Source organism: Beta vulgaris, chromosome 2 (genome assembly GCF_026745355.1).
Source record: "Beta vulgaris subsp. vulgaris cultivar EL10 chromosome 2, EL10.2, whole genome shotgun sequence".
Lineage (NCBI taxonomy): Eukaryota > Viridiplantae > Streptophyta > Magnoliopsida > Caryophyllales > Amaranthaceae > Beta > Beta vulgaris.
The window spans coordinates 2,182,477-2,193,262 of NC_079203.1; positions in this window are offsets into that span (position 1 = coordinate 2,182,477).

Here is a 10,786-nt window from a genome sequence, read left to right on the forward strand (position 1 = left end):
TTCCCCCAACTCCCTCTCTCTTCGCTTGGTGTGGTGGGATCTCTGGCGAATCGAGCTCTTCAAATCGACGTAACAAAGATCTCCGCGGGGTTGGGGAGGATTCGGGCAGGGGGAGGAGGAGCACGCGGCTGCGGGCTGAGGGAGAAGGGGTTGCGGGGGAGGAGGGGGAGAGGGAGCTGCGTGGGAGGTGGAGGGGAGGGGGGATGGTGGGGATAGGGTGGTTGGGGGTGGTGGGTTAGGGTTAGTTAGGTTTTTAGGTTTTTTAGGTTAGTTAGAGTTTTTTAGGGTTAATTAGGGTTAATGACTAACAGAGTTAACATCCGTTAGTCATTAAGGGTATTATTTGTCATTTTTTAAAAAAATTGTGGTATCTGTTAAATTTTTTTAAAAGTTATGGGTATCTGGTGAATTTTGAAAAAAAGTTGGGACATTTGGTGAATAAATTTTTTTTTTTTTTTTTGAGGGGTGGTGAATAAATTTTTTTTGTCAAGGGATATTTGGTGAAAAAAACGTATTTTAAAAGTTTGTGAGGATGACCTTCCTACTAAAGGTAGACTCCAAAAAAGCCATGTCTCCCTCCCTTAGGGAAGTATTCTTTGCAATCACCACTCTGGGAATTCTAAACATCTTATGTTCCATTGTCCCTTTACTCTATACGTTTTCCAATGGATGCATTCTCGTCTTAATTGGAGTATGCTTCCTACTATTTCCTTAACAGAAGATGTGATTGACTAGATACAGTTCATTTTTGTATAAAATGGTGGATTGTCTGGTTTACCGGAAATAAATTAAAGTTACTTTTCAAAAAGACCAATCCTCGCCTATTAGCAAGATAAATTCTATTAGTAATATTTTCAAGAACTGGATTAAATACCAACAGATGATGGTCATTAGTCTTTCCTCTCCCAAGGCTCATTTGATCTCCTATCCCCCATCCTAAAACTGGTTTAAATTAACTTTCATGGGATAAAATTTGAGAATGATAAAGCTTTTTATGGCTTTACAATCCGAAATCATCTTTTTGTCACCTTTGTTTTGCTGGGCCAATGCTCTTTCTCGGTCGATTACTCAATTCTCAAACCTGAAACTTGAGGTTTGCAGGAAGGTATCAACACGTCGTTGTTTCTCGACATCAATTCTCTTATTATTATTGAAGGTGACGATTTGGTGGTGATCAACTCTATTCATTACAGTTGGAAAGTTCGTAGGAGATTAACTCACTGATTATGGATACTCTGAATTGTCTGCAAGAGGTCTGCATCGTCCACTATTTAAGGAGAATCAAGTTGCGGATTTTATGGCTCATAGAGGTCATGATGCGACCTATCTTCTATCTTGATTCTCCTCTTCTAACGTTTTGTTTTATTCCATCATCCGTAAGGATGCTGTGGGCTAGTCTTATATTATTTTCAAGGTCAGACCTAGTGTTTCTCTCCTTTTAAATATTTTTTAACAAAATCCACCAATATTTCCTTAAAATTATTTTTATTAATTAATTTTTGTGGTAGATTGATATCTTTCTCCGTCACACCCTTTTTTCTAGTTTGATGTGTTAATGAGTCTTTCAGGTATTATTGTAATTGATTGGTTGATTTAGAGATTCTATTTGATTTATTAATCACAAATTATTAAACGAACTCTTAATCACAAATTATTAAAAGAGACGGTCTAATTTTAATATAAAAGTAGACTTAATCAGATCACCAAATGGATTAAACTAGTCACTGAATGAAATCAAACCACTCGCTATTGGAATAAATCTGTTTTTAATATGGGAATTGTCATTACCTAATTTTAGTTTAAAAGTAGGCCGTCTCTTACAAGACTAACTCAATATGCAAATAGTGTAAAATGTCAAAGCGTTACATTTAATTTGAAACGGAGAAAGTACTAAATTTGAGAATAGAAAATCACAACAAATAAAGACAAGTAGTTGACATGCAATTTAGACCTCTACACCATTGACATGATATCATGTTACTAATTTTGTAAAAAAGCATCACACAACTTTTACAAAATTGTTTTTCTTGCTCACCTATAAAGAATTTGTTTTTCTAGTACACCTAAATAAATAAAAATTGTTTTTCTCTCTGAACTTTTTTGGCACTGTAGCCATGAGGACTGACCTCTATGACCCATATAAGTTATAATGGTCCATATCTATGGTCCATCTTCATGGCCAAACTCTTCTTTTTATCGTACTTAGTGGTAAAATCTTATTGTCTTTGCGGTATGAGGCAAAAGAAAATATAGGGTCACTAGGAAAAATCTTGTCTGTGGTAATTGGTATGACCTTATGATATGAGGCATCATAAATTTTTAGTGTCATGACTCATGAGTGACATAACTCATAAGTCACGGGTTTCTCACTTTCTTGTTGCTTGCTAATTGCTAAATTCTTTCATAATTCATCAATGCTTCTCATTCACTAAAAGAAAAAATTGTGATAACATTAGAATTTTTTTTTTTTTTGCTAGCATCGAGATGTCCGATCCATTTGTGTTAGTTGGATGGGTGTAATTTTACATTATCACGTGATTTATTTCTCTATCGGATTTGCGTATAAGTGCATAAACAAAAAAGTATAAGAAGGTGTAATTTAAATTTGATCGGGTGTAAAATGAATGCTATATCTCTATTCTATATGGAAAGAGGGGTAGGGCACTAAAATATTAGAAACCCCATTTTACCCTCACTACATCTCTATTCTAACTACTTACTTTAATTAAAAAATAGAAAATGTAAAAAAAAAATACCTAATTAATTAAAAAAATAAGAATAGGCATTGCAAAAAAGAAAACCATCAACAATTCAAATATCTCTAATTTATTAGATATAATTAACAATTAATTTAATTTTCTACATCCCCTAAAAAAAAATTCTACGTATTTTCGCACGCATCGCGTGCATATAAAACTAGTATTTTTTATATATGTCAAGAGGGGTAGGACTCCAAAAAATAGAAAAAAAAGTAAGTAACTACTTACTTTAATTAAAAAGTAAAAATAAAAAAGGAACTGTCTATTAATTAAAAAAAGTAAAAAAGATAATAAAAAAAAGCTCACAAAAAGAAAACCGTCAACAATTAAAAAAAAACCTAATTTATTATATATAATTAACAATTAATTTAATTTTCTACATTTCCTAAAAAAATAATTTTCTATGTATTTTCGCACACATCGTGTGCATATAAAACTAATATACACTTAATTTAGAATATTGTGCTAATTAGTTTTACTGAGTTACTCATAAAATGTCGAGTTTACTCTTCAACAACACTATTTAGTTTATGATTGGATATCGATGGATCACTTCATGTTTAATGTTTTTTGAAGGCACCCCCTAGTAGCCCTTTTAAAATGTGTGTAATTAAAATTTCTTTTACCATTCTAAATTTATTAGCCACTTATACCTCTTTTTAATTCGACAGATAAAAAGAGTGACCTAAATCTAGGAGAACTGAATATTCTTATCCTAATCAGGCCCTAATCCTGGATCTAAGATAATTATCAAAACTCTTATGACTTTTTATTACACAAAATCACTATCATATAAGCCAATTCTTGAGAAGTTTGATGTCTATCTAAAATACCTTAAATGCTCATTACTTTTTTACTATTTTAAAACTTAATGTTAATATACTATGACTATTGCACATGTTTTCATAACTTGAAGCACGCGTTACGTGAAATTGAATTATATATATATGGATCGAATAAAAAGATTCTTAAAATAAGAAGAATAACAAGGACTTTTTTGCATTTTTTTTGAGCTAAATGTGCATATTTTTTGTACTAAACATGCAACTTTTTTTTCATGTGCATTTGTTTTGAGTTGAATGTGCATCTTATTTTTCAAGAGCATATAGCTACATTTGGAAAACTATAATATACGTATGCACATTTAGTATAAAAATATGCACATTTAATTTAAAAAGCATATATGCACATAAATCCTTCGTATCCTTTTCATTGGATCTTGACTATATAACCTACAAGCTGTAACGAAATTCCCTACTAATTACCGTAGTAATGGAACCTTATCTCTAAATATGTGAGTTTTTTTAGTATCATTTACACTCATTATCGCATCTAAAATGTTAATGAATGATAATGTAAATTTATGAAGAAAAAACACATATCTAAAAATGAATTTTTCGTTTCCTTAGATATTAACATGAGTTATTTTTTTAACAAAAAGTACACTAGAATTCTTTCCTATCATCACCATTTATATTCTCTTACCAAACTAGCCCGAATATCAGGAATATCACCCCAAATCAGATAAAGTTGTTTAGGCCTTTAGGGTGATATAACTATAGAAGTAATAGTATATTAGTATGAATGTATGATATCTGAGATGGCCTTACCCGATTATTTATAAATGAACCCGTGATGGACAAGTTTTTCCAAAGCCCAAAACTTCAATTTGATGCCGAGTTACTGGGCCAATATGGTACAACCAATGTTGCTTCAATAAATAATACCAGCCCAATCCCACATATATTCATGGGTTTGCTGACCTTCCCCTCAAAATGCACTCATTGTAGAGCTGGTTAAAATCGACCTAATCCATCAACTCAATAATAACGGATTGAGTTAAAATTTCAACCCATTAAATTAAATGGGTCGACCCAACTTAACCTTTTTAATTAAATGGGTCGAGTCAGAGTGAAATTTCCAATATGAATTCAACTTATTTAACTCATTTACTTTGATGAGTCAGGTTCGAGTTGGTTGACTGTTGACCCATTAACCTATTTGTTTTTCCATCCAAAAAATTAAAATTTTAAGTTAAATGAACAATAAAGGAATTGTATTGTATCTGGATTTATCTTCTTGTTATGTATAAACTCTTCATATTCCAAAGTTCTTAGAAGGTGAGGTACTTAACTAATTACTAATAAGGTCGATATTAATATAAATCGAAAAATGCTATCAAAAGGGTTAGTGGGTCGATTCCAGGCCGATCCATTTATTTAGATTGGGTTGAGTTGATAATCACAACCCGTTCAACTAAACATGTTGGGTTTGGATTGAGCACATCGACTCATTTAAGTAAACGGGTCAACCTCCATGTTAACCTATTGCTAGTCCTAGATCATTGTCACCTGGTAGAATCCCTTGACATTACATATTGAGAAATTTGATTATGTGAAAATGGATCCGTGCCGCATAACAGCGGGGGTTACAAGCCCACGTCAATTGAATATTTTTTTTTTAGATTGGTAAGATGATGAATAATCTTTAGGCTTCTCTTGCATAGGACCTGACCTACTGGCCCAAGCACTTGAAAAGAGGGTTGAATGGTAAGTGGAATCCTTCAAGTGCCCTTCACATAATGAGATTCGAACCTATATTCTTGAGGTCAGGATGTGAAATTCACATCAAGTAAACAAACCAAGCTTGGTAAGTTGAGCTCAAAACACTTATAAAGTCAAAAAATTCATCGTAAGACCAAAGGATTATGGATGGAGTAACTTCTTATGCTTTACCTTAAGACATGTTTTAACTTTTTTAAGATTGAATCACATGTACTTCTACAACATAGTAGTATGATACATTTTCTCGATGATTGATAAAATTTTATCCATGTCATCCCTTTTAAAAATATCATAATTTAACACTTATATAATCAGTACATAAATATATACAGTTAATTCATGAAATTTCCTTATTATGAAGTGAACCAGACCTTAGCGACTTATTAACGTTTCTTTTAAGCCTACGTCATTATATGAAGATTAACATTGTGGGTTTGGTTTCTTATAATTCACTTATCAAAAAAAATTAGAATTAAGAATACAATAAGAAAATGTTGTTGACGCTCTAAAGTTACCTATTATCTAGATTGAACTCAAATTATTTGTTCACAATTTATATATTAAAGCTGATATGCAAGCCAAGTCGTAGGCTTTCGTCTTCGCTAGACCTTATTTTTTGAAATAGAATGTTGTAAGTAGTAACAATGATGACATTACCACTTGATGTGAATGTTGGTCTCCAATCTTATTTGTGTCATTGTGTATGTGTGTGGCAAGTAAAACATGCTTTGAAGAACTTGAGAGGGACAAAAAAACCCTAAAAGAACTAGCCCCCTTTTTTTTTTCTCAAGCCTTTCACCCCAGTGGCGCAGTGGGCTCGATGACCGCCTGCGCCACTTTGGCACGGTGGCCGTTGAGCCCCTCCCCCTTTTTTTCGTTGAAGCAGTTTTAGTTCTAGTTCTAGTTCGTGGTGTTTTGAAGTTATTTTAGTTGAAGGTTCGTCCTCTGGTTTCTCCGGTGGTGGCGCATCGAGTCTAGCCTCGCCGGCGTATGTCGAGTTTGATCCCCCTTTGTGTTAGTTGTTGTAGGTCGTTAAGGAAGCATTTGGTAGGTCCGTGAAGGTTACGTGTCATTTCTGAAGGTTGGACGGTGTATTTGCAGGCGTGATTTGTTTGGTTCTTAGCTTGGTTATGTTAGTATGGTTTTGGTGTTTGTTATCTCTGTAACACCCCCACGACTCCTTTTATAAACTAGGAGAAATTGTGGGAGTTGTTATGCCACGCATGATAATACGTAAGGCTAATCAGATAATACAGCGGAAGTCTTTTAAAATAATGGAAATACTTTAATACAACGGAAATAAGAAAGTATGTAAATGAATTACAAACTCCGAGACTATCCCATACTAGTCCCATCTTCAAAAGTCAAACCTTGACCCCATTGGTCAAGTAAAGTAAAACATGAAATTCAAGATAGCTTAAGTAATAGAGTACTCATGTACTGAAAACTCCCATTCGGATGCTTATGATTTCCATGCACATTAAGAACTTGTACCTGCAACTTCTTCTCTAAACTCTGCTCACCAAATGGATCATCACAGGGTTGTTGAGGAAAAACAACAACCAAAAGAAACAAAGAAACACATACATCAGCAACGCTGAGTACATAACACAACTAATTAACTAATGCGAATAATAATGCATGCAATCCTCAATCACTCCGGCTTGCTCTTCTTACGACTCTACATGCGACAAGCATATAACTGAACTTACTAAATACTTTCTTTTATTATTATTATTTGGCAATGAACGGGCACCGTCCTCCTCTTGGAGTCATACGGGCTACTATTCCTTGTGTAAGAGATCCCACACCTCTTACTAAAGTTCATGAACTTTAAATAACTTGACTCGAGAATTTTAAGCTTGTTAGGAATGAACGAGGGTGAGAGTGAGCCTCTAGACTCAACATCTCAGAGATAAAGAATACGAGTGACACCTAGTCCACTCAAAGATCTTGATAATTGGAATTCCATAAACTTGCTTGATAAAATAAAAGCATTAACATCGTCATGCTAAGCTATATGCAGGAGTATAGTTTCACACTAACTCCCCCTTATGTTCAATACTCATGGGGGATCCATCCCAAGAGTTTTATTGCCAAAGCCCATTATGTGAGACACATTCACAATAATACATCTAGCAAATAAATTAATTTCTTATCTTTCTTTAACAAGTGAATGCAACAAACACCATAATTAACTCAATTCTAAATTCTTTGAGACCTTGCTCATCTTATTACTTTAATGACTCCATGAGTCCTTTGTCTTACTTTCTTAAGGATCCATGATCCAATCAATTGAGTCATTGCTCAATGATTCAACTACATGTGAGTCCTTGCTCAATAACTTTAACTTGTGAGACATTGCTCAATAACTTGAAAACTTGTGAGACCTAGCTCAACAAAATATAACTTCTCATGAGACCTTGCTCAATAATATATAAAACTTCTAATGAGACCATGCTCAATAAAAATATAACATCAAATGAGACCATGCTCAATAAAATATTCATAGGCAAGCCATAACTTCAAGAGTAACTTTAATAACTTTAATCATGCTTAAAAGCAATAATCATCAATCACATGCTTTTCAAATATAGGAATAACTCAAAAGTTCCATTCCTAATCTCCTTTCTAAGTTCTTAACATATACTCAAACAATTTCAAGGCATAAGCCTCTCCTTACTCCTCATGCTCAATAAAATATATATATCCTTTGAAACTACTAAAGTCAAGGTCAAAGTGTATGTACCTTGATTACACAAAAATCAACAGTCAAAAGTTTGACTAGCTTTAATTATGCTTGAAACCTACCAACAATAAAGTACCATCAATTAGGGACATGACAAGTATTTGGGCCTTCCTACTTTTATAGGAAGTTCAAAGAAAAGAGTTTTTCAAGTTATTCAGGATCGTGTCTGGAAGAAGTTGAAAGGATGGAAAGGTAAATGTTTACCGCAAGCTGGAAGAGAGGTGTTAATAAAAGCTGTTGCTCAGGCAATTCCAACGTATGCAATGCAATGTTTCCGTATTCCGAAATGCATCCTTGATGGGATTGAGAAAATGTGCCGAAGTTTCTTTTGGGGCCAGCAAAACGAAGAAAAGAAGATGGCGTGGGTTGCGTGGGAGAAAATGTTTTTACCAAAAAAAGAGGGAGGACTCGGCATTAGAAATTTTGATGTATTTAATCGTGCTCTTCTCGCAAAGCAGGCATGGCGGCTTCTTTCAATGCCGGAGTCTCTGATGGCTCGGGTCCTAAAAGGTAAATATTTCCCCTCGAGAAATTTCCTTGATGCCAATATCAACTCAAACGCCAGTTTCACTTGGAGATCTATATGCTCAGCTAAAGATGTTTTGTTAAAAGGAGTGTGTAAGGTGGTCGGCAATGGTAAGGACACTTGTATATGGAAGGACCCGTGGGTGCCTAGCCTGGAGAACTCTAGACTCCTTCCTCGTGAGAATGAATCAATAAATGATCATGACCCTTACTTCGTTAGTGATCTATGTTCAGAAGGGAGATGGAAAGATGATATGTTAGAAAGCCATTTCAACCCGTGGGAAGCTCAAGCAATCAAGAGAATACCATTGGCTATGCACGATATGGCTGACTCGTGGATGTGGAAGCATACAACTTCGGGGCACTTCACTGTTAGGAGTGCGTATTACATTGAAATGAGTGATGAGCGCAAGAAAAAACCAACGTCATCATCTAGTGCGAATCAGCAAATGTGGAAACGGTTGTGGTCTCTCAAAATTCCGCCAAAAATAAAGATGTTCGGATGGAAAGTTATTCACAGCGGAGTTCCGGTGCGGTTAAATCTGGTTAAAAGAGGGATGAATCTAGACCAAACGTGTCCCCGATGTGGGGAGGCAGCTGAGTCCCTAGAGCATATGATGATGTTTTGCGACATTAGCTGTAAGGTGTGGTATCTTTCACCACTCAGACTTGATGTTACGAAGGTGAAAGGAGGGACGGTCCGGGATTGGGTGGCTTCACTTGAATTGAGTAAAAAAGAAGATGAGTGGTGGGCATTGTTTTGGCTGTTATGTTGGAGCATTTGGCTAGGAAGAAACGCTTGGGTGTTTGAGGGAGTGCTGCGTGAGCCTCGGGTGCTCATTGAGAAGGCTGTGCAAGGGATGCTGGAGTTAGGGAGAATAAATGATGCAGTTGAGCGAAGGGTGGGAAGTCTCAATTATGTGGCGCGATGGACTGCCCCGATGGAAGGAGTGTATAAGCTTAACTCGGATGCTGCAATGTTTGGTGGGAATCAAATTGGGTTGGGAAGTGTAGTGCGTGATTTCGAAGGGGATGTGCTGATGGCCATGTGCGACAGAATGAATGGCATCACTGATGTTGCGCTTGCTGAAGCGCTGAGTGCTCGCAATGGTATAAAACTAGCTCTGGAGGCTGGCTTCGTGAACTTGGTGCTGGAAGTAGACAATTGGCGACTCTATAATAGCCTTAAAGATGGCACGGCTGAGCCATCTCAGTTTGATAGTATTATCAGAGACATCAGGCAGTTCGCAGTTAAATGCTCTCATCTCTCCTTTTCCCATGTTAGGAGGTTAGGTAATTCAGTTGCTCACTGTTTAGCAAAACTCAGCAATCAATCAGAGGGGTTACTAGTGTGGTTGGAAGATTACCCTTCTGAAATTGCAAGCCTTGTAGCTGCTGATAAATTTCATGAGTAATACAATTCTATGTGTTTCCTATCAAAAAAAAAAGTACCATCAATTAGTACTTTCCAACAACAATTCAAAGACTACTAATAAATGAAAATCAGCATTTTAAATATAATAATAAAGCTGATTTATCCTTACAAATGCTTTAAAAACTATTTTAAAGTCATAACTTGAAAACCTTTACTAGTAGGCAAAACCCACTACAAACTAATACTTAAAACCTCATAAAAACTACTATTTTCCTAATAATTTATTGCTGTAAATTAATTAATAATAATAACAGAATTTTTTTTTTTTTTTTTACAAGTGGTTCGAAAACCACAAAAGCCAAAACTAAACACTCGCCGCGCCACACGAGCACCACCTGTACCGCCACCGCGCGGCAGCGGGTGGCACTCGTCGTGCCCAGCTACTGCTGCTACACTGGCATGGCAGTGGCCACGCCACACTCGCCGGTGCCCAGCCAAACCCCACCGCCACAAGGTGGCCGGAAAACGCAAGGGGGAGGAGGAGTCCGAAAATAAAGGGGAAGAAAGTATAAGAAGAAAATAAAATTCAGAAAAATAACCTTTCTACTTTCCTTTGGTACTTGCAAGATCTCCCTACAATTTTTCAAAAACAAATACTAGATTAGAAGTTGAATCTTTGAAGAAATTACTTGAAGAACTTACTTGAGGAAGAAAGAGTTTGAGAGAAAGGAATTCCTTACTCCTTTTTGAAGAAAGTGGCTAGTGAAAAAGATGGAAAACTTTAGGGTTTCCTTTTTATAGTGGTAGCCAATTT